Below are 25,223 nucleotides of genomic sequence, written 5' to 3'. Positions count from 1 at the left end.
AAGGATCTCTGGGAGCATAGTTCAGAGTCTGCTTGGAGACCATGTTGGTTAGTATGGAGGCAGCCATCTTTGATTCTTCTCTCCTTCCAAGTCCATCTATCCATCCACCCATCTGTCCATCCATCCATTGAATACTTAAGTTTTAAACAGTTCTGTTTTTCTTTTTCTCCTTTGTCACTTGCCCTGCCCAAGCCCAAGTCCCTCTTTCCTGGATAACCATAACAGCCTCTTAACTGAGTCCCAGTTTCCTGCCTCTCACCCTGCAATTTATTTTTCAGGCTGTGGCCAGAGTGGACTTGCTAAATCACAAATAAGACCATGACCCTCCTTACTAAAACCTCAAGGGCTCCCACTGCATGCAGAGTCCTTGGATGGCTTACAGAGAAACCTTGATGATTCCAACTGCTTTCTTTTCCCTGGCCTCATTCTGACTTCTCCCTAGTGCACATGATATAACAACTATAAGTGGTGCTTTGGAGTCACAAAGATGTGGGTTTCACCACTGCCACTACTAGCTATTTCATTTCAGGTAAGTCCAATTTTTGATCCTCTGTAAGGTAAGGATGGGCTCTTGGGCGTGAAACTGGGAAAATGGGTATCAAATTCTTAGCGCAATGCCTACTGCCTACAGAGTTGGGGAGGATAAGTCACTGGACAACCCAGAGTGGGCACCGATAGGTGCCAGAATGCCTCATTTCCCTTAGTCTCTCTCAAGAGACCTTCCCAGCCCCTCCTTCTCTTCCTTCCTCTGACTTCTGTACTCCACAGACTCTGGTTTTGTTTCAGGCAGGGAAGGAAGAAACTGGAGTTGGTGCTCTGGGCATCATATCCAAGATGTCCTTCTTTTGAGGTGGTATAATACACATGCAACAGGGCCAGAAATGTTTTGTCAAGTCAATGAAACCGAAGCACTTTGCTAATTAACTGGAATCAGTCACAGTCCTCTAGGACTTGATGTTGAAAGTCTCAATCTCAATGTAGGCCCCCATCAGTCACTTAGCAAGTTATAATAATGTTGATAAACTGTGTTAAGCCCAGGGAAACAGCATCACTACTTGCATGTTGCAGTGAGGGAAAGTGAAGCTTGGAGAGGGACAGTAGTTTGTTAAAGTTCAGAGACAGCTAGAAGCAGAGGTGAAATTCAAGGTGAGGCTCTGGCCTGGCTTGCTTATTGTCTGGGGTTTGAGTTTATATTTTATTAAGAAAGTCAGCTCAGGTACACAGGGAGAGGTAGGAACAGAATGTGGAAAGATTCATCAGAGCACCTAAATAGTGCTGGACCTTCAGGTCCATGCATTTGGAGTTCAGGTAAGTTTTGAGTCAGACTGTTTGGATTTTGTTTAAAATGAAATATTTCAAACTCAAAAATACAGAGAAATCTATCAAATAGCTACACATTTGCCACTGAGTTTTAACACACATGGCTCTTTTATCATATTTATCTCAGGTACTTCTTAAAAGAAATGAAATGTATAGAATCAGAAGTCCCCTGCTCCTCCTCAAATCCACCTATCCCTTTTTTCTCTCTGGTGGTCATTGCTTCTAGGGCTGCTGTACATCCTTTCTGTCTATCTTGTGTATAAACAATGTGGAATACTGTCTTGTCTTTCAATTTGCAGAAGTGAAAGATTGCAATTATTGTTCTATTATTTGCCTTTTTAGACTAATAAGTTATTTAAAGCTAAAAAAGGCAAATCATAGGTCATTCATTCTAATCATGTCCACTGTTTGCATGTATACTATGTGTAGCTATAGGATGATTGGTTTATCATTCTTTGGGTTAACTTGGACTGAACGTTTGAATCTCCCCAAATTCATATGTAGAAACCCTAATCCCAATATGATGGTGTTTGGAGATGTGGCCTTTGAGAGTTAATTAGGTCACAAGGGTGGAGCCATCATAATAGGATTAGTGACTATATAAGAAAAGACCCAAGAGAGCTTGCAAGAAGCAAGAAGATGACCATCTGCAACCCAGGAAGGGGCCCATCACCAGAACCCAGCCATGTTGGTACCCTGATCTTGATTCTAGAATTGTAGGAAATAAATGTCTGTTGTTTAGGTCACCTGGTTTATGGTATTCTGTGATAGCCTGAACAGACAAGGACACTTACTAATGGACAGCCTCCTTCCAGCTCCTGTTTGTTTTACTGTGCTACCATGAAGGAGAAGAGAGGTGAAGTCACTTTCCCTGGAGGGGCAGACAAGCCTCTTCCTAAGTGTGAGCCTGGACCCAGGCCCATCCATACCACTCATCCTGGATGTATGGCTGTGAGACAGTCAGTTTCTCCTCATCCGTGCATGGGGCTATAGTATTCAACATTGGGGGAGGGAAGACACACTGGACAGAGCCTTTGCCAGCTTCCAGCATGGACCCTGCCCATCCTCTGCAGCCCTGCTGTGTGCATGGTGCTCAGTACACAGTGGGTACTCAGGAAATCTTAGTGAGAGAAGACTTAAGAGAGCAAGGGGAAATGAATGTGGAGTCATGAAAGGACTAGGTGGATGAATGCAGTTATTTCTCAGTTTCAGAATAACTTTAGGCTTAGAAATCAATCTCCCTCCACCTGGGGAAACTGAGAATCCCAATGTTCGGTTCCAGGCCTGGCTCTGCTGTGGTGGGGGATGGCTCAGCAGTCCGAGAGGTTCTAAGTCTTTCCACTCACGATGTCCTGAGGGTCTGAGTGGACCATCTCACTCCTCCAGTACCCCACCCCCATCCCCTGGCTACACACTGTCCACACACAGCCTCTCATTTTTCAAGAGCACTGTCTGGGATGAATTCCTTGCTCATCACCTATGGTAAAGGAGATTTATTGCTCCCACTAGTTCTTTTCATCCTCCTCCTTCCCAGAGACTTTGATAGATTTTATCTTGATAAATGATGAGGTTGAGGACCCATGGGCAGAGAGAGGGGTGGGTGTGATCCCAGAAAAGAAGAGCAGAAAGTACCAGGGGCTCTCAGCCACTGATGTGCAGGAGGGACTGCCACTCAGCACTCCTCCTGTCTGAATCAGAGTTTATGAACCCTCTGGGAAAGTTCCCATAGCTTGCCAGGTGACCCCAGGAGCACTGCCTTCCTTACTTTCTGCTCCTTGACAAGCTGGGGCCTCTGCTCAGCTTTGTGCATTGGACTTGACTATCATGAAGATACTTTTGCATCAAAGTGGGCAATCTTGGTGCTTGGCAGGTATTTTCCTGATGTAGCCTCACTTCTCTTAGTCCGTGGGCCCTTAGTTGCTGGGATCCTATCAGTTTCCTGGACAAAGTGATTGTTCTTTTTTCCCTTAGCATCATTTTGGCATGCAGGAAATGTTCAATGAGCAGTAATGGGTGAGGGTAAGCCTCAGCAAAGGGACGCCGCTTCCAAGGTTTTCCCAGCTGGTGAGGCAGGATTCAACCCTAACCACCCTGAAGCCTGGTGCTTTTTCTCTGCCTCGTATCAGGCAGTGGTGGACAGCAAGTGTAGCCTTTGGTCCCAGATGCCTGGCAGGCAGGCAGAGGCCTTTGCCTTCCTGGAGCAGCTGAGCCTGCAGGCACTGGTGGGGACAGGGTAGTGTTGGTGGTGGGTGTCTGGGCACAGCAGGAGCTTTTGTCTGGGCATGGAGACTGTGGTGACTTGGTCAAGGCTGTAGCCCTGTCTGCTCCCCTTAAACAAAATCTGGTCACAACCTCTATCCTCCTCACTCCACACATATCCACCCACTCATGGGTCCTAGAGTCCACTGGGAGGCCAAGTAAGCCAGAGATTTTCTCAGTGGGCTAGGAGCAGGGTGCTCCTTCTGGGGGGCTCACAATCTTCTCTAGACAAAAAACTGTCCCTTCTTAGGCTGGCATGGTGTTCCATTCCCCCAGTTCCAGCTTGGTGGGACTGCCCCCTTTGTGTCCCCAAGCTTCCTTTATTTTTCTTCCTCCTGCACTGTCAAACCTATCTGGCCTATTCCTCTCACCTATACCCTCCCACTGCCAATGCTGTGGTCCTGGTAGGTATGCAGGGCCAGCCACATCTCACCTGGGAAATGGATGAGGGAGGGTCCCAGCCAGCCCAGCTGGCCCATGTGAGTCCCCAGCTCTGCATCCAGAATCAGTCCCATAGCCCTCTCTGCCCTGCCTTCTTCACTGGTTCCTCTTCTCAACAATTGCATCTAAAAATAGGCTTCTGTACCTCTTGGTATTACCTGCTTTCATTCTGACTTGTAAAGCTGAAATCCTCCTGCAGCAAGCAACCCCTTTCTGGGCTGAACTTGGGGTCAGAAAGCTTCTGCATGCCAGCAAGCTTGTGGGCAGAGCCTGGGTGGAGGATGCCTTAGCTGCTGCTCACCAGGGATCATAGCCCCTCACCCCCATTCCCTACAATCTCCAGTGGCCCAAATCAGACCAATCCAACAAGGCTTCACCCAGCTGCCCCTGAGGGGTGAAGTCCTTATCAACCTTACGCGCTTGGCGCCTCTGTTGGTGCTGATCTCATTGCACTGGGTAAGAATGATGATTTCTCATGTCAGGCAAGTCTTGGTGGTTAACCAAACCCTCAGACACTCATGAGCTCACTTCACCCTCACCACAACCCACCTAGTCCTGTTGACAAATGTGAAATGAAGCTCACTTCCTGATGAAGTGGATTCAAGATGTGAGGTGCCTGATCAGACTATGTGACCTGGAGCATCTGCTCGCTGCCAGGCCTCTGTTGGCTGCTGGGTTGTGATAGTGGCAGGGCAGGCACTGTCCTTGACAACCTGAGGCTTTCTTTCTCCTGGAAAGCTCATTGCTGGTGAATCTGAATAGACTATAATCATTACCTCTACTCCACTTCTTCATTCTTGTTGTTTACCTGTCTTAAAATCCTGCTGCAAATTCCCAAAGGCTCAGCCCAAGTTTGCTTTTTCCAAGAAGTCTTTTCTCATATCAGACAGTTGACCTCCTTCAAGCTACCACAGCCACACAAGCTCACCTGATCATGTGCAGGTGCAGAAAGTACTAAGTGCTGGGTGAGCTGCCGAACATCCTGTTTCTTCCTTTCCAGTGAGTGCCTCCTGGCATAGGGCTGGCACTCAGGAAATAGGACTTAGACTAGCTAGGGGCTTAAGTCTGTTGGGAAATGGCCCCAACTGTCAAATCTCTCTTACATGGGTAAACTGTGGATTCCTGAGTGACAGCAGGCACCTCAGTTTTCTCCTCTGGGTCCAGAATCTTATTTGTAAAATGAGGGTGGTCCAGTGGAATGTTAGCTTTGGTGGCCATCACTTTCAACTCCTGTGTTACAGGGGAAGAGGCAAAACCTAGAGATACCCACTGGTTCCCAGTAGAACCAGGACAATACTTGGTATGGCTTAGATGACCTGAATGATCTACACCTTCCAGCTTTAAATTATGTGATTATCTATAGCAGTGACTTGCAAATTGTGGGTAATTTTTGCCACCTCTGACTCCCAGGTATTCAGCAATTCCTAGGAGGCATTTTTGGTTATTGTAAATAGAGGGCAGGGGCTGCTACTAGCCTCCAGTAAGTACAGGTTAGGGATATTTTAATACATTCTATAATGCACAAAACAGCCTCCCCCCACCAAACAACAAATAATCAGACCTAAAACATCAATAGTAAGAGGACACAGATTGCTAGTATCTGAAACAAAGGAGGGAGCATCAATATAGATCCCATGACCATTAAAAGGATAATAATGTTATACAATAAACAATTCTATGCCCACTAATTTGATACCTTAGATGAAATAGACCAGTTCCAATTTACCAAAACTCATACAAGAAGAAATAGCCAATCCAAATAAGCATATATCTATACTAAAGAAATTGGATTACTAATTAATAACTTTCCAAAATAGAAAGCACCAGGGTTTAGTGGTGAATTCTATCAACATTTAATGAAGAAACTACACCAATTCTCAAACCTCTTTCAGAACATAGAACCAGAGGGAGTACTTCTTAACTCATTTTATGATGTCAGCCTCATTCAAATATTCAAACCAGACAAAGGCATTACAAAACTAGTATCACTCATGGAAATAGATGCACAAAACCTCAACAAAATATGAGCAAATTAAATATAACAATGTATAAAAAATTATATACCACACCAAGTGGGATTTATTTCATGTATCCAAGCCTAGTTTTGTCACCCTCCACCCCTAGGAAACATTCAGCAATGTCTGGGAGGAATTTCTGGTTTTTATAAATGGAGGGGTTTATGCTCAAAAATCAATTAATATAATTCAACACATCAGTAGTCTAAAAAACCCCACATGATCAGGTATCTACAGGAAAAGTATTTTACAAAATCCAATACCATTCATGATAAAGACTCCCACTAAACAAAGAATAGAGGAAAACGTCCTCAAGTTGATAAGGAATGTCTCCAAAAAAGACTACAGCTAAAATCATACTTAATGGTGAGAAACTAGAAGCTTTCCAACTAAAATTGGAACAAGCCCAGGATGTCTCCTCTCATCATAGCAGAGGCAGTCCTAGTTAATGTGATTAAGACAAGAAAGGAAAACAAATGATGTGCTGATTGGAAATGAAGAAACAAAACTATCTTTGCTCACAGATGACATGATATTCTATGCAGAAAATCTGAATGACTTTCCAAAACAAAAACAAAAAAATGAAAAAACCTTTCCTGGATCTAATAAGCAATTGTAGCAAGTTTATAGGATACAAGATTGATATACAAAAGTCAGTTGTTTTCCTATGTATTAGCAATGACTAAGTGAATTTTGAAATAAAAAAATACCATTTACCAAAAAATGAAATACTTATGTACAAATTTAACAAAATATATGAGATATATAGGAGGAAAACTACAAAATTCTTATGAAGGAACTCAAAGAACTAAATACATGGAGAGATAATCCATGTTCATGGATAGGAAGACTCAATATTGTCAAGATGTCAGTTTTTCCCAAATTGATCTGTAGATTCTGTGCAATCCCAATCAAAATCCCAGTAAGCAAACCTGCGAATATTGACAAACTGATTCTAAAGACTATATGAAGAGGCAAAAAACTCAGAATAGTGAACCCAAAATTGATGGAGAAGAACAAAGTTGGAAGAATGACATTACTCAACTTCAAGACCTATCATAAGGGTATAATAATTAAGAATGTGATATTGGTGAAAGCATAGACGATAGATCACATGAACAGAACAAAGACACTAGAAATAGACTTACATAAATATAGTCTTTAACAAAGGAGCAAAGGCAATACAATAAAGCAAAGACTGTCTTTTCAACAAATAGTGCTAAAACAAATGGGTATCTATGTACAAAAAAGTGGATCTAAACACAAAATTCACTCTTCACAAAAGACTCAAAATGGATCATAGATCTTCATCTAATACAAAATCCCTACAAAACTCCTGGAAGGTAACATTGGAAAAGATCTAGATTAAGTTTGGTTTTGGATCTTTATATAGTCCACTAAATTCATAATCCATGAAAGAAAAAAATTGATAAGTTGGACATCATTAAGATTATAGTTTTCTGTTCTGCAAAAGACAATGTCAAGAAAATGAAAAGATAAACCACAAACTGGGAGAATATATTTGTAAAAGACATATCTGATAAAAATATACAAAGAACTCTCAAAACTCAACAATAGGAAAACAATAATCCAATTAAAAAGACAACTCAGCAAATAAGCATATAAAAAGATGCTCCACATTATCTGTCATTAGGGAAATGACAGTGAGATACCACTATACACCTATTAGAAGGATCAAAATCCAGAACACCAACAATCCCAAATGCTGACCAGGATGTGGAACAATAGGAACTCTCATTCATTGCTGTTGGGACAGCAAAAATGGTACAGCCATTCTGGAAGACAATTGGACAATTTCTTACAAAATGAAACATACCATCCTCTTGACCTATCTAGCAATCATACTCCTTGATATTCACCCAAAGGAGTTGTGTCCACACAAAAACCTGTACTCAAGTCATCCAGCCTTGATCCTGGGTTCTTGTCACTTCCTTTGAATGATATGGTGATAATTCAGGCCAGACCCCTGCTCTGAGTCAAACATACAGACTAGTAAGAATGGCAGATGCATTGGGGGTGGGGTGGAAGGGTGTTACTGTGTACACAGTAGATTTGGGATCAGCCAGGCCTGGGTTGATCTGGATTTTGCACTTATTCACCACTACAGAGGCATGTATCTTCATCCTCTGTGCTTCAGTTGCTCATCTGTAAAGGGACACACTAAGATTGCTTTAAGGATGAAATGTCAAATGAGGTCTGAACATAAAGAATCTAGTATAGTGTATGAACAATCATTTTTATGAATTCATTTGCAATGACATGCATATGAACAGGAAGTTAAGTCCTGCTTATGTGCTTAGTGGCTTCTAGTCTGGCAGGAAACCTCCATTGACATATAAAGCAGCAGGAATGGGTTGGAGATGTAGCTGAAGTGATAGAAAGTGGCAAAGCACTTGCCTAGTGTGTGTGAGGCCCTGGGTTCAATCCTTAATACTGAAAAAAAAAAAGATAAAAGAGCAGGAATAAGTAGAACTGTGGAGCTCTAACTTCTAACACCAGTGTCTGAGATGCTCTGTCTCTTGAAAGTCATAGGGACAATCCCAAAAGCAGACTAGTCATTCAGCTTAGGGCTGGCCAAAATTGCTAAGGCAAAGAGAACACATTTCCATGTCTTTAATTCCTAGGAGATCAGAGAAGCCTCAAGAGACATAATTTGACATGGGGTGTCCTGAGCATTTCTTTACATCTTCTCCTCCAGAGAGAAAACCAAAAGGAAGCCCATGCTGTCTGCTTCCCTAAGTCAGGGCTCATGTTCTGGAAGAGAAGTTTCCTTGATGCTTCTCAACCAGTGAGTGGCTCAGCTATCCAGTGTTTCTTGTTTGTCAACCCCACTATCATCAGCACAGACCTCCCAAGTCCTTCCCGGTCCATGAGAGGCCTGAAAAATGCCCCAGGCATATGATGGAATGAGGGTGAAGAATAAGCCAGAGAAGGCCCTTTGGCTGTGTTCCTCCTGTTTTAGAATTTGGCTATGTGCGTGATGCAATTCAATGGTTGCACTCCCTCTTGGACTCCTCTCCTCCTTGCTATCCCGTCCAAGGCTGTTACACACTCACATTCTAACAAGTGCTCAAATGAAGGCAGGCTGGAAGGTTCAGAGGCCTGGATGTCCAGGAATGGTTTATTAGTTGATTTCAAACGCCCAGATTTGACTGCAAAGCTGCAGTCAGCTAGACCTTTATTCTTCGGCCCTGTCACAGTCAATCTGGCCCTCAGCAGCTGATGAGAGATTTCCCTACACTCAACCACACCATCAGACTTTAGAGCCACCTGCAAGGAAGTGAAATGTGTAATGACAAGTGTGTTTACAGAGAGGCCCTGGGTTGTGGACCCAGATGCTCTGCAATCATTCTTGTCTATAAGGTTCTCAGTGGCACATCCACTTACAAATGAGAACATACTGCCTGTAGCAGAAGAGAGAGAAGGCAAGATATTGGTATCTTTCCAGTTTACACCAACATCCAGTCTTCCATATCCATACCTTTTCTACAAAGTAGGGAAGAATTGTATGCCCTCAGGGTGTGAACCTAGAAGTTGCTGGGGGAAGGAAGGGAGCAAAATGATAAAGATGTGACAAGGTGAAGGCTGAAAGTGTGCTTTCCTCGCTGGGCAACCAGAGTCCAGTTAGTCAGCTTGTCCTAACTTCAGAAGGGGCTATTGGGAGGATTTAATAAGATAATGTTTTCAGAGTACTTAGCATTACATACATTGGCTTCCTTCCATTTTTCTGGAAGAAAGGAGAAAAGGACAAAGGGAATGAAGACAGAATTGGTGATCCCTTCCAAGGACAGGCAAACATGTCCAATGGACATCAGACGTGTAAAATTGTGTTTTTGCAGGCTCCAGAATAACTTTCCTGTGACATTTTAGGTTTTAATGGATTCCAGAAATCTTAAAAGTTTCTCTGCAGTCAGAACAGGATGTTTAACTTTTGTCCTTTATGAAAAAAAAAAGATGCACTCACTAATCTGCTCATTCACTGGAAATATGTGGGAAACAACAAGAAATGGGCTCAAAAAAGCAAATGTGAAATGTGCTGCTTTTAAACACCAGCAACCAACAGAGTGTTGCAAAACGTGGCTATAATCAATAACAAAACTTTTGGAGATGAACCATTGAAACTGATGCTTTATCAGGGGTAAAATGCTGGGGAAGCTCCAATTCTGAAGTCCTGGAATGGGGTTTGGACCTCCTTTATACCTCAAGGGCAAGACGAGGGGACGCTGTTGTTGGAAGGGGCAGGAGGTGGTCAGATTCCTGAGAAAACACTAGCTCCTTGTTCTTTTCTCTTGAATTCCTTCCCAACATGAAATGGGGAAAAGGAAATGCTTTTATAGAAAACATCAATGTGAAGAAACTCAAAGGTCCCTAAGCACCACTGGCATTTGGCATCCAGAGGGGGTGGTATCATTCTTTACTTTAAAATAACTTGAATTTCTGAAGACATTTCTTGAAGGGCCTGTGTGACTTAACCTGGCATATTCACTGTTCTCAGAGCCCAGCACAGTACCTGGTATATAGCTGCTGTTCAGTAAACACTTAGGATGGAAGGAAGGAATGAAGAAAGGAAGAAAGGAGGTATGGAGGGAGAGAAGGAAGGAAGGAAAGGGAAGGGAAGGGAAGGAAAGGCTGAAAGGGAAGGAGGAAGGGAGGGAAGGGAAGGAAGAAGGTAGGGAGAGGAAGGAAGGTAAGAAGGAAAGAAGGAAGGAAGGGAGGAAGGAAGGAAGGAAGGAAGGAAGGAAGGAAGGAAGGAAGGAGTGGGTGACAACCAAATGATACCTTAGTGAGACTGCAGACTCTACAGTATGATTCAGGTTGGGGTGACATTGCTTATCTCAGGTGCAATCACCAGAGAACTGCAAGACCACAGCTTCCCCAGCTTGGCAAACATCTGCAGTCATTTTTTGTAAAAATTGAGGTATCTTTCCTTTTTTTTTGGTAAACTGAAGGCTTTTAGCCCACTTATTCTTTCTGTCTGGGGCTTCTCTCTTGACCTTGCCCATAAGCATCACACAGTGGTCAAAGAAAGGTTTGATGCCTTAAGGGAGAGTCCCCTGATCTGTCCTCTTCCTATTTCTTCCCTCCTTTCCCCCCTCAAATGAATTAAGCCCACACTCGACCTGTACTTCCCCTATAAGAACTCCACATCATAGAACTGCCCCTTCAAGTATCTATTTCTCCTACTTCAACTGTGGGAGAAATCACACATATTCATATTTATTCATATCAAGTTTGAGTTCAATAAAATTTTACTAAATTAGTGTATAGATATTGCTGTGACTACCAGGAGAAAGAAAAGAAATGTCTCAAAACTTGTTGAACATAAAACATGTCAAAATGTTTTCTGATTTGGAGCAATTGGCATATAATGAACTGGGAGGAAAGTAAACTTGTAAACCAACAAACAACCAGTAGAGACAGGTGTGATCGTCTGAGCACCAGTGGCATGTGGTCCCCAAGGGAAGGGGATGCTATGATAGTGTGCACCTGCCCCAGACAGCACCTGGTCTCCATCCTGGCTGACTGTTAACTCCTACTCTTGGAAATCAAGCAAGAAGAGGCAAGGATTGGCTTGCCAAATTCTTGTGGCTGCAGTTGACCAATTCTTGGCCAACTGCAAAGAGGAAGAGCTTCTTCCTCTTTGTCAAGGGAAAGGGCAGGAAAAGAAGACCTGAAGAACATATTTCTGAGGCTCAAAGGCCATCAGATATCACTCAAAATCACATTGCCTTTGAGCACAGGAGACCTGAATCAGAAACACATGGTGTACATTCCCCCCCCAGTCAAAAATGGAGTGAAAAATCAAGGCAAATCATAACCAAAGAGCACTTGGAGGCCACAGAGGCAACTGGCTCTGGATCCCAGCAGCCATGAGGGGCGTTGTGAAGGGGCAAATTCTCCACAGACCTAACCCATCATACCAATGAGACGACGAAAGCCTAGGGTATCCAATCAGGAGACAGAAATTTGAGCAAGTGCTAACTGGCACACATAACACACATAATGTCCTAACAGCTGGACCAGGATCTAAGACCCCCTTACTCATCTCAGATAAGAATTGAGCTTGCCTACTTGGTCAGGAAGCCTGAAGCTCAACAGGTGACCTTCATCCACCCATATGCTGGCTGGGGTCTCTTGGACTCCCCTTCTACCTGCAGCTGGAAGGGAGCAGTAGGCCTTTGTCTCAGGGTGGCAGTAGAAATGGGGACAGGGAGCTTGGAGAGCAGTGGGTAGAGTTTTCCCCCACTAAGGATGCAGACCTTAGTCTATCATTGATAACAAACCACACATCATGATGAGGTTTTTGAGTTGCACAGAGAAAACCAATGGGAATTTCATACTTGTAGCTGCAGAATAATTTGCATCTGCAGAAAGTGAGGCACTTTCATAACCAGCTAAAAGCCCACAAGCTTACCTCATCTTCCTCAATTCCCAACCCCCCTCCCCAACCTCAATGAGAATGAACCCCTTTTCTGGTGCTACCCCTGTCTGTCCCCTCACTGTGGTACTTGTCACAATGTTTAGCAGTTACTCATGCACATTCCCCCTGCTGTCCTTCAGTCACATTTAAGGTCTGCCCCAGGCCTAATGCTTGTGTTGGAGATAGAGATTGGTCAGGTATGGTCCCTGCCCTCAATAGGCTCAGGGGCTGGTGGGAGGCAGACATGCGAGGAGGTAAATTATGAGACAACATGACATATGTTTCATGTGGATGAAATACATCAGGAAGTGCAACGGGGACCTGCTGGGCTCCTCCACTTAGTGTGTCAGAGAGGATGGGTCAGCTTGAGCTGAAGCTTGAAGGATGAGTAGGGATTTTCTATATTTACCAGACAAGGAAAGGCACTTAGGCAGAGAACAGCTTTGAAAAATGTGGAGGCACTGAATTTCAGAAAGTATCAGGACTGTAGGGAGACCTTACTTTTGATTAGTGTCCATAGCATAAAAATATTCACAATTATAGTAATAATAATGGCCACACTTACTTTATGTTGTTCAGTGTGCCAGATGGTATTCTAAGTGCTTTATACATGCTGGCTTCTTCTTAATCCTCACAGGTAAGAATACAAAGTAGGTATATTATTGTCATTGTACAGTTAAGTGAAGTAAGGCCTAGATGTTTGCCCAAGGACACGAAGTAAAAAGGGATTGAGAGTTACTAGGGCAGAAGCTAAAAAGGTGTGCAGTTGTAAGGGAGCAGGACAGGGTCAAACTCAAGGTTCATGAAGACCCAGTGCACCTGCTGATCAGCATTACCCCTCCCAGGCCTACTTGGGCCCTCCTTCCCTGCACCAACCAGGACCAGACCTGGACCAGAGATTGAAATTTGATAAGAGGCAAGTTGGTACCCAAATAGCAAGGAAATTCACTGACTTCTAAGAAAATTACATTGTTGTTTTAAAAAAGGAAAAGAACCACCCTGCACACAGGATGGCTGCTAAATAGAACCCTGGGCGCACTGGTTCCTGCAAAGCTCACATTTGATATCTTGATGCCCAGAGGAAGACAGTCAGCACAGATGACCTGGCACAGTCAGCAACTGGTCCTGCCCCTTGTTTCACAGCTGGGGAAAGTGAGGAACGGAGGAGGCAGTGGCTCCCCCTGATCTATGAGCAGGTTAGAGATAGGGCCTGCTCAAGGACCGCCATTCCAATGCTCTTTCCTTACTTCAGTCACTCATTCCCTCCTGCTGCACCACTTTCTCCCCCTAATCATTAGCTCTCTTGGCACCAGCAAGCTATGGATTTTGGTACAAACCACATGGCCTCTGCATGTGGTTTCTCTGAGGAGAGGAAAGGACCAAGAGGGTTGACAGGTATCTGTGCCTCCATATACTGCTGTGCTCCCAGGGATATCTGGGGTAAGTCACCCCATGTCTGCCCACGAGGGGCAAGTGTCTACTTAAGAGCTCATCAGACTGTGGGTTCCTGGAAGGTAGGGCAGCTCCATGTTCAGGATGGCCCAGGTGTGTCAGCCAGATGCACTCAGATGCTACAGCCACCATAGGGAGAAGGGCAGCCCATAAGGGTCGTGGCAGCTCTAGTCTCATCCTCTCTGGGATCCTGTGTCTATCAGGAATCATGTCTATTTTGTCTTCTATTGTCTGACTAGCTCTAGTCCCCCTAGATTTGTGCAGTGCCTCCCATGATGACTTCTTACTCCTTTTTGGGACATAACTCAGACTGGCTGGTAAGGTTGTTTGTGGTTTCAGAAGACCTTCACAGCTTGCTGTATCCTTTGGCCTTATACCTCCTTCCCTGCCACCCTAGGGAGATTTGGAAAGAATAAATAGATGGAGGAATGGATAGATGGGTGAAGAGAACAATGTCAGACCCAAGATCTCACTAGGAGTCAGGACAGTATCAGAGATACAGACCAAGGGCCCAGACTCTCTGGGGCCCACACTTGCCCACCTCTTTTTTTTTTGTGGTACTGGGATTTGAACTCAGAGCCTCACACTTGCTAGACAGGTGCTCTATCACTTGAGCCACTCCATAGACCCTTGCCCATCTCTCTTGCAACTCCCTGTGTACACTGTGGCAAGCAGCTGAGTATAGAGAGTGAGGAGTCAGCGAGGACAGGGTGAGAAAATAAGAGATGGTCTGAGGGAGGGTTAAGGCCAGGGGAGAAGCAAAGAGAGAATGCTAACACATTTTCAACAAAATTGTATGGACTGACATTAATATGTGTCTCAGTGGTTGACCACTTGGAGTCACTCACTAGCTGGTGGCCAGCCCATTACTTGACCTCTCTGAGCCTGTGTTTCTTCATCTATAAATTAGGGATGATATCATTGCCTACCTTATGGGTTTTTATGAGGTTAAATGTGCTGATACATTTTAAAGTGCTTAGGACAAAACTGGCCCACGGTGCAAAAGAAACATTAGCTCTCATTAATAATTATAAAAAGCTGAGCATCAAATGGTGTCATCAAATGGAGTGGGTAGAAAACATCTTAGCCACATCTGTCATCCTATGTGCTAAGCAAGTTCCCCCAACAGCCCAGCCTCACCTTTCCCTGGAGCCTGCTGCTGACTGCTCTTAGAGGCCCTCTTGCTCTGACTGTGCAGATGCCCAAGTGCTCACACCTTTTCTCCAGGAATACCACAGACATTTGCATCCATCACTCCATGTGCTTGCCAAATGCTCCACAAGTGGGTAGAATGTAATATTATTTTATATAGGAAGGAACTGAGATTCTGGAAGGTAAGGCATCTGATCAGGGGCAGCAGAGCTGCCAAAGCCCAGCAGATGGAGATGGGCTGGCAGTTGGTTTGAGGGACCAAGGAAAGATTCCCAGAAGCTGACCCATGAAAGGCAGTATTTGTGGTACTCCTCTTTCTCAAAGGAAAAGATGAGGCTTGGGTGTATCTGGCTTCCTTAGGGAACTGAGAAATCTTTAAGCGACATAAAGATGTGGAGGGAAGGGCCAGGGTGGTGTGTGGAGTGTGAGGGTTTGAGCTGTCCAACCTGGGAGTGGCTGCTGCCTGTGGGTACTCTCAGAGTTTCTGTTTGCCAGATAATGACACTTTCTATCTTTAGTCCCTTCAAGCTGCTGTAATAAAACACCATAAACTGGGTGGCTTACAAACAACAGAAATATACTCTGCACAATTCTGAAGTCTGGGAACTCTATCTAGATGAAGATGTATCAGTATCTAATGAGGGCCTATTTCCAGGTTTATAGAGGGCCCCTTCTTGAAGTTTCCTAACAGGGCTAGCTGGCTCTCTGGAGTCTCCTTTATAAGGTTACTAATCTATGAGGAGGACTATAGAAAGTGGAGAGATCTCCCATGCTCATGGATTGGTAGAATCAACATAGTAAAAATGTCTATACTCCCAAAAGTAATCTACATGTTTAATGCAATTCCCATGAAAATTCCAATGACATTCACTAAAGAGATCGAAAAATCTACCGTGAAATTTATATGGAAACACAAGAGGCCACGAATAGCCAAGGCAATACTCAGTCAAAAGAACAATGCAGGAGGTATCACAATACCTGACTTTAAACTATATTACAAAGCAATAACAATAAAAACAGCATGGTACTGGCACAAAAACAGACATGAAGACCAGTGGAACAGAATAGAGGACCCAGATATGAAGCCACACAACTATAACCAACTTGTCTTTGACAAAGGAGCTGAAAATATACGATGGAGAAATAGCAGCCTCTTCAACAAAAACTGCTGGGAAAACTGGTTAGCAGTCTGCAAAAAACTGAAACTAGATCCATGTAGATCACCCTATACCAATATTAACTCAAAATGGATAAAGGATCTTTAATATCAGACCCCAAACTCTAAAGTTGATACAGGAAAGAGTAGGAAATACTCTGGAGTTAGTAGGTATAGGTAAGAACTTTCTCAACGAAACCCCAGCAGCACAGCAACTAAGAGATAGCATAGATAAATGGGACCTCATAAAACTAAAAAGCTTCTGTTCATCAAAAGAAGTGGTCTCTAAACTGAAGAGAACACCCACAGAGTGGGAGAAAATATTTGCCAGCTACACATCAGACAAAGGACTGATAACCAGAATATATAGGGAGCTTAAAAAACTAAATTCTCCCAAAACTAATGAACCAATAAGGAAATGGGCAAGTGAACTAAACAGAACTTTCTCAAAAGGAGATGGCCAAAAAACACAAGAAAAAATGCTCACCATCTCTAGCAATAAAGGAAATGCAAATTAAAACCACACTAAGATTCCACCTCAGCCCTGTTAGAATAGCCATCATTAGTAACACCACAAACAACATGTGTTGGCGAGGATGCGGGGAAAAAGGAACCCTCATACACTGTTGGTGGGAATGTAAACTAGTACAACCACTCTGGAAAAAAATTTGGAGGCTACTTAAAAAACTAAACATTGATCTACCATTTGATCCAGCAATACCACTCTTGGGGATATACCCAAAAGACTGTGACACAGGTTACTCCAGAGGCACCTGCACACCCATGTTTATTGCAGCACTATTCACAATAGCCAAGTTATGGAAACAGCCAAGATGCCCCACTACCAACGAATGGATCAAGAAAATGTGGTATCTATACACAATGGAATTTTACGCAGCCATGAAGAAGAACGAAATGTTATCATTCGCTGGTAAATGGATGGAATTGGAGAACATTATTCTGAGTGAGGTTAGCCTGGCCCAAAAGACCAAAAACCATATGTTCTCCCTCATATGTGGACATTAGATCAAGGGCAAACACAACAAGGGGATTGGACTATGAGCACATGATAAAAGCGAGAGCACACAAGGGAGGGGTGAGGATAGGTAAGACACCTAAAAAACTAGATAGCATTTTGCCCTCAATGCAGAGAAACTAAAGCAGATACTTTAAAGGAACTGAGGCCAATAGAAGAAGGGGACCAGGAACTAGAGAGAAGGTTAGATCAAAAAGAATTAACCTAGAAGGCAACACAAACGTACAGGAAATTAATGCGAGTCAACTCCCTGTATAGCTATCCTTATCTCAACCAGGAACACTTGTTCCTTCTTATTATTGCTTATACTCTCTCTTTAACAAAATTAGAGGTAAGGGCAAAATAGTTTCTGCTGGGTATTGAGGGGGTGGGGGGGAGAGGGAGGGGGCGGAGTGGGTGTTAAGGGAGGGGGTGGGGGCAGGGGGGAGAAATGACCCAAGCCTTGTATGCACATATGAATAATAAAACAATTAAAAAAAATAAGGTTACTAATCTAGCTCATAGAAGCAGAGCTCTCATGATCTTTTCACCTCCTAAAGGGCCCACCTCCTAACACAGACACCTTGGGTTAGGATTTCTACATATAAATTTGGAGGACACAAACGTTTTGCCCATAACACCTCCCTGCTTAGAGTGTAAGATCCAGGGAGGGATGAGATTGGTGTTTGGAGTGTTTCCAATGTGTCTGTGATGTTGATAGCAGGCCCACCATCTGTATTTGCCACTCTCTACCAGACTTACTGGGTGGATGCATCCATTTCTGGCTTATTGTCTTAAGAGCCCCAAACAAACACTCTTTACAACCAAAAGAGTATGGGTGGCAGATGGCATGTGGCTGGGGAGAGGGATTGTGTGACATGGAGTAATCCCATAGGACCAGGACAGTGAGGGAACTGGGTTGTCAGCTGTCCTTCAAACCATGGCACTACCTTTCAGGTGTTTTTATGCCACCAGATTTTCCTGTTTGACCATTTCCAGTGGAGAGGATTGAACATGGCTGTAACAATGCACAGCATCAACGGCCCTCTGCAGCCTTGGAGAGCAGCACATGGGCCATTTATTGTGGGACAGACCCTGGGGACTAGACCTTTCCTAGAATGCTATTTTACTAGACAGTTTGAGTTAATGTAAAAGTTGAACTCTAGCAGTGGGCTTGAGAAACAACCTGACACTAAGCAAATCAGGCATTTGCTTTTGAAGATGAAAGACTGGGTTTCTACATGATCGCATAAGATAGGAGAGGATGCTGATGCTAGGGGTAAAAGTGGGATCGGAGAGCTTACTGTTACATGCCTTGGAGCAGACCATGGCCAGGCTGCATCCTTGTCTTAGAGAAAGAAGATAGCGTGCCTCCCCAGGAGTCAGGACAGAGTGCACAACTTGTAACTGAGAATTTGTTTCTCTGTGGGCTGGGATGAGGCTTTTGAACTGGACCTTAAAAGACAATAAATGAGTTTCCCAACAGACATGAGGTGGAAGAGGGTTCCAGTGAGGGAACAGCAGAAATGAAGGCTGGAGGAGTACCTGTGCTGACCTCTTCAGGAAAGAGCCAGTGCACAGGTTGCTGCCAGGCCTGGGCAAAGAGAAGGGAGGCTGATGGTAATCTGAGGACCTGACTCAACTTCTATTTTGGGGCAATGTGGCCCTCCCTGGTGGAAACCTCATGTCTATTTGCAAATTGGTGTTCACTTGAGTGAGAACACTCTCAGGCTTAATGTTTGGCTGGAGACATAATCTCAAACTCTCCCAGCAGGTGCCTGCCTTCTGGATGCTTCACACAGGCTCCAGGCAGCCTGGCAGTGCATGGAGGCAATGGGTGGTGAGGAGACTGGCACATATCGGCTGCTCTTCAAGAGCTTCTGTTCAAGGAGGGCAGGTGCAGAAGTAACCTCAGTTTTCACAACCAAAAATGGGAACAATATCTCTGTCTCTTATTCCAACATGGTAAACAGAGCTCATAAGAGAAATAATAAGAGTAGTAGATATAAATATGAAGGACTGATGGGAGACAACAGCCACACGTATGCTCCCTTGGCTACTTAGAGTCTAGAGAGTCAAGGAGTAATTTAAAAACTAGAGCTGGAAGGGCCCCCAAGAGACCCTCTTCCTTGCTCTCCCATTTTAAAGATGGGAAGATGGAGGCCCAGAAATGAGCTGGACAGGATTCCCATGTCCTCACTTGCTGCTTCTAACCCAGGATCTCTCCCACATCTGCACTCGGGGCTTCCAGGGGCTGGTGGGGTTGTTGAGGGCTTCCGGGCTGAGAGGTCTGGAATGTCTCTAGGGCAGGCTGAGCTTGAGGTGTTAAAAGGAGATCCGCTCCTCCCAGAGAGGAAACAGTCTCTGTTCCGAGTTGTTAAAAGCATGTTAGCACTCTGTGCAGACGTCTTCCTGAGTTGTGAAGGGGCCTGGAAACTTCCTACTATGATGAGGGTGAGGGTGTTTTTAGTATTCTCTCTCTGTCTACACAAACACACACACACACACACACACACACACACACACACACACACACACACACAGGCTCTGGATATGTTACCCATAAAGCTTTGAAACCAATAAACTTCTTCAGCTAAGGAGGACAAAGGGACAAAGTGACTCATTCTGTCCCTGGGGAGGTCACTACGCTTTCTCAATATTCCAAGCTCCTTAAAAGTTCTGACCCTGACCCCTGTCACAGACTAGTGCTGACTTGGCCATTGCCCTGGCCTCTGGGTACTCTCACTTCTCTTCATTCTTGTGGTTCTTACTGAACCTTCCCTGGGGCCTCATGCTGCATGTACATTTAGCATGCATTTAAAGAAGGAGCAGGTAAAAGAATAATGCCACAATCAAATCCAGGCAGGCCATGAGCACCAACACTTACAGAAAACCAGGAGGAAACTGTATTCCCTCTGAGCGCACAGGGTTCCAGCCACTGATGGTCCACTTCACTATTCCTGCAGTCAGTGATGAAAAGAAGAGCCTAGAGTTAGACAAGCTTGGTTTGTCACTGAGAAGCTGTGTGACCTTGACTGAGTGGGTCAGCCTCCTCTAAGTCTCAGTGCTGTCAACTCAAGCAGGAAGAATAATCCTTAGACCATAGGGCTTCTGGGAAAATTCAAACAAAATGACTCATGGGAAAGAGCCATGTAAACTGTACCAGAGAACAATGTGATGTCATTGCTGCCATGATTAGGAGAGAACAAAGTAGAGATCCAAGGAGGAGGCGTGTGAGCCCTGGCAACCCCAAAAGGAAAATTGTTGGACAGCTAGCTGAGGATGGCCCTGGCTAGCCAGTCCATCTCAACCCTGGAGCATGGAATCATTCAGCCAAAGGGCAAGAGGTCTTTGTCTGGGAGCTAGAATAAGTGCATACAAATAAGGTATGTACGCTAAGATTCCACCTCACCCCTGTTAGAATAGCCATCATCAGCAACACCACCACCAACAGGTGTTGGAGAGGATGCGGGGAAAAAGGAACCCTCTTACACTGCTGGTGGGAATGTAAACTAGTACAACCACTCTGGAAAAACATTTGGAGGCTACTTAAAAAGCTAAACATTGATCTACCATTTGATCCAGCAATACCACTCTTGGGGATATACCCAAAAGACTGTGACACAGGTTACTCCAGAGGCACCTGCACACCCATGTTTATTGTGGCACTATTCACAATAGCCAAGTTATGGAAACAGCCAAGATGCCCCACCACTGACGAATGGATTAAGAAAATGTGGTATCTATACACAACGGAATTTTATGCAGCCATGAAGAAGAACGAAATGTTATCATTCGTTGGTAAATGGATGGAATTGGAGAACATCATTCTGAGTGAGGTTAGCCTGGCCCAAAAGACCAAAAGTCATATGTTCTCCCTCATATGTTGGCATTAGATCAAGGGTAAACACAACAAGGGGATTGGACTTTGAGCACATGATAAAAGCGAGAGTACACAAGGGAGGGTGAGGATAGGTAAGACACCTAAAAAATTAGCTAGCATTTGTTGCCCTAATGCAGAGAAACTAAAGCAGATACCTTAAAAGCAACTGAGGCCAATAGAAGAAGGGGACCAGGAACTAGAGAAAAGGTGAGATCAAAAAGAATTAACCTAGAAGGTAACATACACACACAGGAAATCAACGTGTGTCAATGCCCTGTATAGCTATCCTTATCTCAACCAGCAAAAACCCTTGTTCCTTCCTATTATTGCTTATACTCTCTCTACAACAAAATTAGAGATAAGGGCAAAATAGTTTCTGCTGGGTATTGGGGGGGGGGGAGAGGGAGGGGGCGGAGTGGGTGGTAAGGAAGGGGGTGAGGGCAGGGGGGAGAAATGACTCAAGCCTTGTATGCACATATGAATAATAAAATTAAAAAAAAATAATAAAAAATAAAAACTGACAGCAGTTAAAAAAAAAAAGTAAGGTGTGTAGTGGTGGTAAGGGGCTAGAAAATCCCTGGAACTCCATGAGTCAGAATTTTCTGGAGGAGCCACAGGTGCACGTAAGGAAGCCACAGCCCTGTTTCCCACATTCCAGAAACATCCCTAGTCCAGCACTGACCCATAAGGTCCAGCAGGACTGGGTCCAGGGCGGGAATTAGTAAATGCCAACCACAAGAGAGCTGGTGTCAGTCGCAGGACTAATTTGTTTCTCTGCTTACTCATTAAACATGCACATGACAAACACAAATCATGTGCTGGTCCTGAGCTACACGCTAGTCCATTCCTGAATTTGTTCATTCATTCACAATTCCAGCAGTAACAGTGTTTGTTAAGTTCTTCCTGTGTGCCAGGCATTGCCAGACATGGCAGATCCAGTAGTGAAGGAGGCACACCATGGCCCTAGTCACATTCAGCCAGGTGGGGAAGAAACAAGGAAACACACATGGCAAATTGATATAATTATCACCAGGGGATCAAAGTGAGGTGGAGAATAAGGCTGGCTTGAATCAGCGGGGACATCAGAAAAGGAGTCTGAAAATGTGGACTATAAGCCAAAAACCAAAGGACCAGAACTCAGCTGCACGCATGTTGTAGCAACCAGGATGCAATGTGGAATGGAGGTGGGTGAGTGGGAGTACTTCAAGCTAAGGAAATAGCATGGCAAGGGCACTTGGTGGCAGAGTTTGGTGTGGTTAGGGAGCTCACAGGGCCAACATGGCCAAAAACAGGGCTGAGGGGTCTCTGATCAATGATCCACTCTGACAGCATGTCTAGCTTCAAATGACGAAGGATTTGGATCCTTTGAAAGGGATCCCTCTCTTATATCCTCCCTCCCTTTTTCCTTCCTTCCTTTCATAAATGATGGTACCCTGAGTTAGCAGGTATTGTGGAAACAGAAATCAGTAGAAATTTCCAGGAGGGTACACTGTCAACTAGGACAGAGGAGGCTCCTTAAAGATGTGAATAAAGAAATAAATGGATCAATCAATCAGCTGATGGAACTGGAAATGCCTCTTGGGTTAGGTTTTTATTTTTGTTTTTTGAATAGGGAAATAATATTACATGGAGCTTGTGAGATGACCAATGCTGTTTTAAGCTGCCAGTTTGTGGTCTTATTGTTAGCCAGTACATGGCACTGATGGAAGGTCAGAGTAGGGGCCACAGGAGGACAGAAGAGGGAGTGGCTAGTTTTTGGACACTGAGGAGGGCTTTCAGGGCTTGGTGCCTGGGGCAGGGACTTGAAAGCCCAGCCAAGTCTCACCTGGGGCAGTATTCCATATGGGAGGCCCTCTAGCACTGTCTGAGATCCAGGTCTGAGTGGGTAAGTACCCAATTCTGGGATCCAGCTAGCATGCCTCCCTGCTTCTCACAACAAGCTCTGAGGGCAAACTTGAACCTCCTTGGTACTAAGGATGATATCTGGGCCCCCACTTGCCATCATTTCGTTTTATTTCTCAATTGTTCAGAACTAGAGGGGCAGTGTTCATGGGGCCCTGTGGGAGCAGTGTGGGAGCAATCCACCAAGGAGGAGGGGGACTGGGAGACAGAGGCACAGTGTGGACATCCACAGTTTGGGCTTGGGAAGTTGGACCTCTGCCTGTAGGCCATGGGGAGCCACAGAAGAGTCTGTGTGTTTTTGCGGCTAGAGACCACGCCACATGGCATGTGCCTCTTTAGCCAAGAATGCTTTTGGTTTTCCTTAGCAATGCATGGTTTGGTCATATGCCTGTGACAACTTTGGGTTGGTGGTGGCAACAGTGATGGCACTGGAGCAGGGAATGTGTGTGAGCACACAGGGTGTGCTACAGTATGCAGGCCTGTCTATGCAGGCTTTATATGTGGCTCTGGTTCCATGTGTCATTTGGTCCATATGTGTCATAACTGTCTGAGTGTCACATGCGTCCATGTGAGCTCATAGTGCTGAGGGTGTTGAGGGAGAATCATATCAGTTAATCTCTGTAGAGTGCTTAGTGCACACCAGCAGCTCCGTCAGAACTTTGTGTTCATTTTCTCATTTCTGTCCTCATGACACCATGAGATCGGTACTATTGTTATCCCATTTTACTGTTGAGGAAACTGAGGCACAAAGAGGTTAAGAAAGAAGCCCAAGGGCATACTTTTAGCAAAAAAGTAGATTAAAGAACAGACTGAGGTTTTCTGATTCTGAAGCTGAGTCCTTGTGTGTTCTGGTGTCTGTGGGTGTGTGACTAGGTACCTGGGTCACCAGTTCTCAGAGGTTTTGAATGGCAGATGTGCCAGGCTTATCTGTAAAGGCGTGACTAGGCCATTTCTGTTCATGATGTGCTCAGAAGCACTTGTGTGTCTGTGTGTGCTCATAGCATCTGTCTTTGTGTCTGCATCCATATTTAACTGTGTGTTGGTGGCCCATGCTTATTTGCATGAATCAACATGCCTTGGGTGTCTGTGTCTTTGGCTATCTTATGCTGCTATGAATCTGCACTTTACAGTCAGCCACATCTGCCTCTGACATGATGCCTGTGGGGAGAAGGTGGCTGCCACACTGATCCCTGCCAAGGGAGCCCTGTGTGCTTCTCTTCTGAAGCCTAGAGAAGTCTAACAGATGCATGTGCCTCCACAGCAAGTAGGCAATGGGCTGCACTGCTGGGGGCCTGGCTGGGTTTATTTTCAGCAACCAAGGAGGCCCTGTGGCATTTAATTAATTCCACTCCCTATGTAAACACCAAAAAACACAGGGCTCCAAAGGCAGAAGGATGTCCTGCTTCATGCCCCCTGCACTGCCATTGCATAGGGACTTCACTGGGGTAACTGCACATGTGTGTCTGAGTTCTTGCCACCGTGATCTCACCCTTTCTCTTGATATGCTCTGTGAGGTGGTCTCCTCATTTCCTCTTCTGCACCCTACTGCATCTCCCCAAGCCAGTCCTCACCAGCTCTAGCCTCGACTCTTGCAAAAGTCTCAGGGAGCAGTGATCTCTGACTTCAGCTTCTTCCATTGTTCCACCTTCCTCACAGGGGGAAGGAGAAGTTTCCAAATGTGCAGATTGGTTCAATGGTTGGTTCAGATAGTTTGTTAACTGCCACACACATGGAAGTGTTTGTGTGTGCAGCAGTTACCTGTGCATAACAGACAGCACCTGCCTGTGTGGCAGCACTCACCCCGGTACAGCCCCAAGGCCTTGGGTTCCCGTGCTGGCCCCATCAATGACCAGTCTGAGGAAGGCTAATGCACCACAGCAGCTGCAGTCATACAGTTCTCCAAATCGGGTCACTGGAAAATGGTTGTAAGTGTTAGTGTGGGGAATATTTTACCTTGAACAATAAGGAAGATGAGAGTGGACAGGGAAAGAGGCCCCCGGGGGACAAAACAGAGTGCTTATCAGGATCGGACAGGGAACAGGCCCTAGAGGGAGCCAGTGACCACAGGGATTGAGAAAGAGACTGAGAGGCTGCTCATTCCCAGGACACCCGGCAGGTCCCACTATATCACGCTCTAATGTATGATCCTGGGCAAGTCAATAATCACAAGCTTTCTCCAATGTGTT

General features: G+C 44.8%; 1 protein-coding gene and 1 long non-coding RNA gene across 3 annotated transcripts in view; one reads left to right on the top strand and one right to left on the bottom strand.

The window, feature by feature from the left end:
• Trabd2b (TraB domain containing 2B) overlaps window positions 1-25,223 on the bottom strand; it is a 204,417-nt gene that overhangs the window by 81,628 nt on the left and 97,566 nt on the right. The gene's annotated exons all lie outside the window — the stretch shown is intronic.
• LOC141424949 (uncharacterized) overlaps window positions 217-25,223 on the top strand; it is a 64,903-nt gene continuing 39,896 nt past the window's right edge. Inside the window, exon 1 of the long non-coding RNA XR_012449920.1 lies at window positions 217-529. This is a non-coding gene — a long non-coding RNA (uncharacterized lncRNA). The remainder of the gene's footprint in view (window positions 530-25,223) is intronic.

This window comes from Castor canadensis, chromosome 7, assembly GCF_047511655.1.
Source record: "Castor canadensis chromosome 7, mCasCan1.hap1v2, whole genome shotgun sequence".
Classification (NCBI taxonomy): domain Eukaryota; kingdom Metazoa; phylum Chordata; class Mammalia; order Rodentia; family Castoridae; genus Castor; species Castor canadensis.
This window is presented reverse-complemented; position numbering and strand designations above follow the sequence as displayed.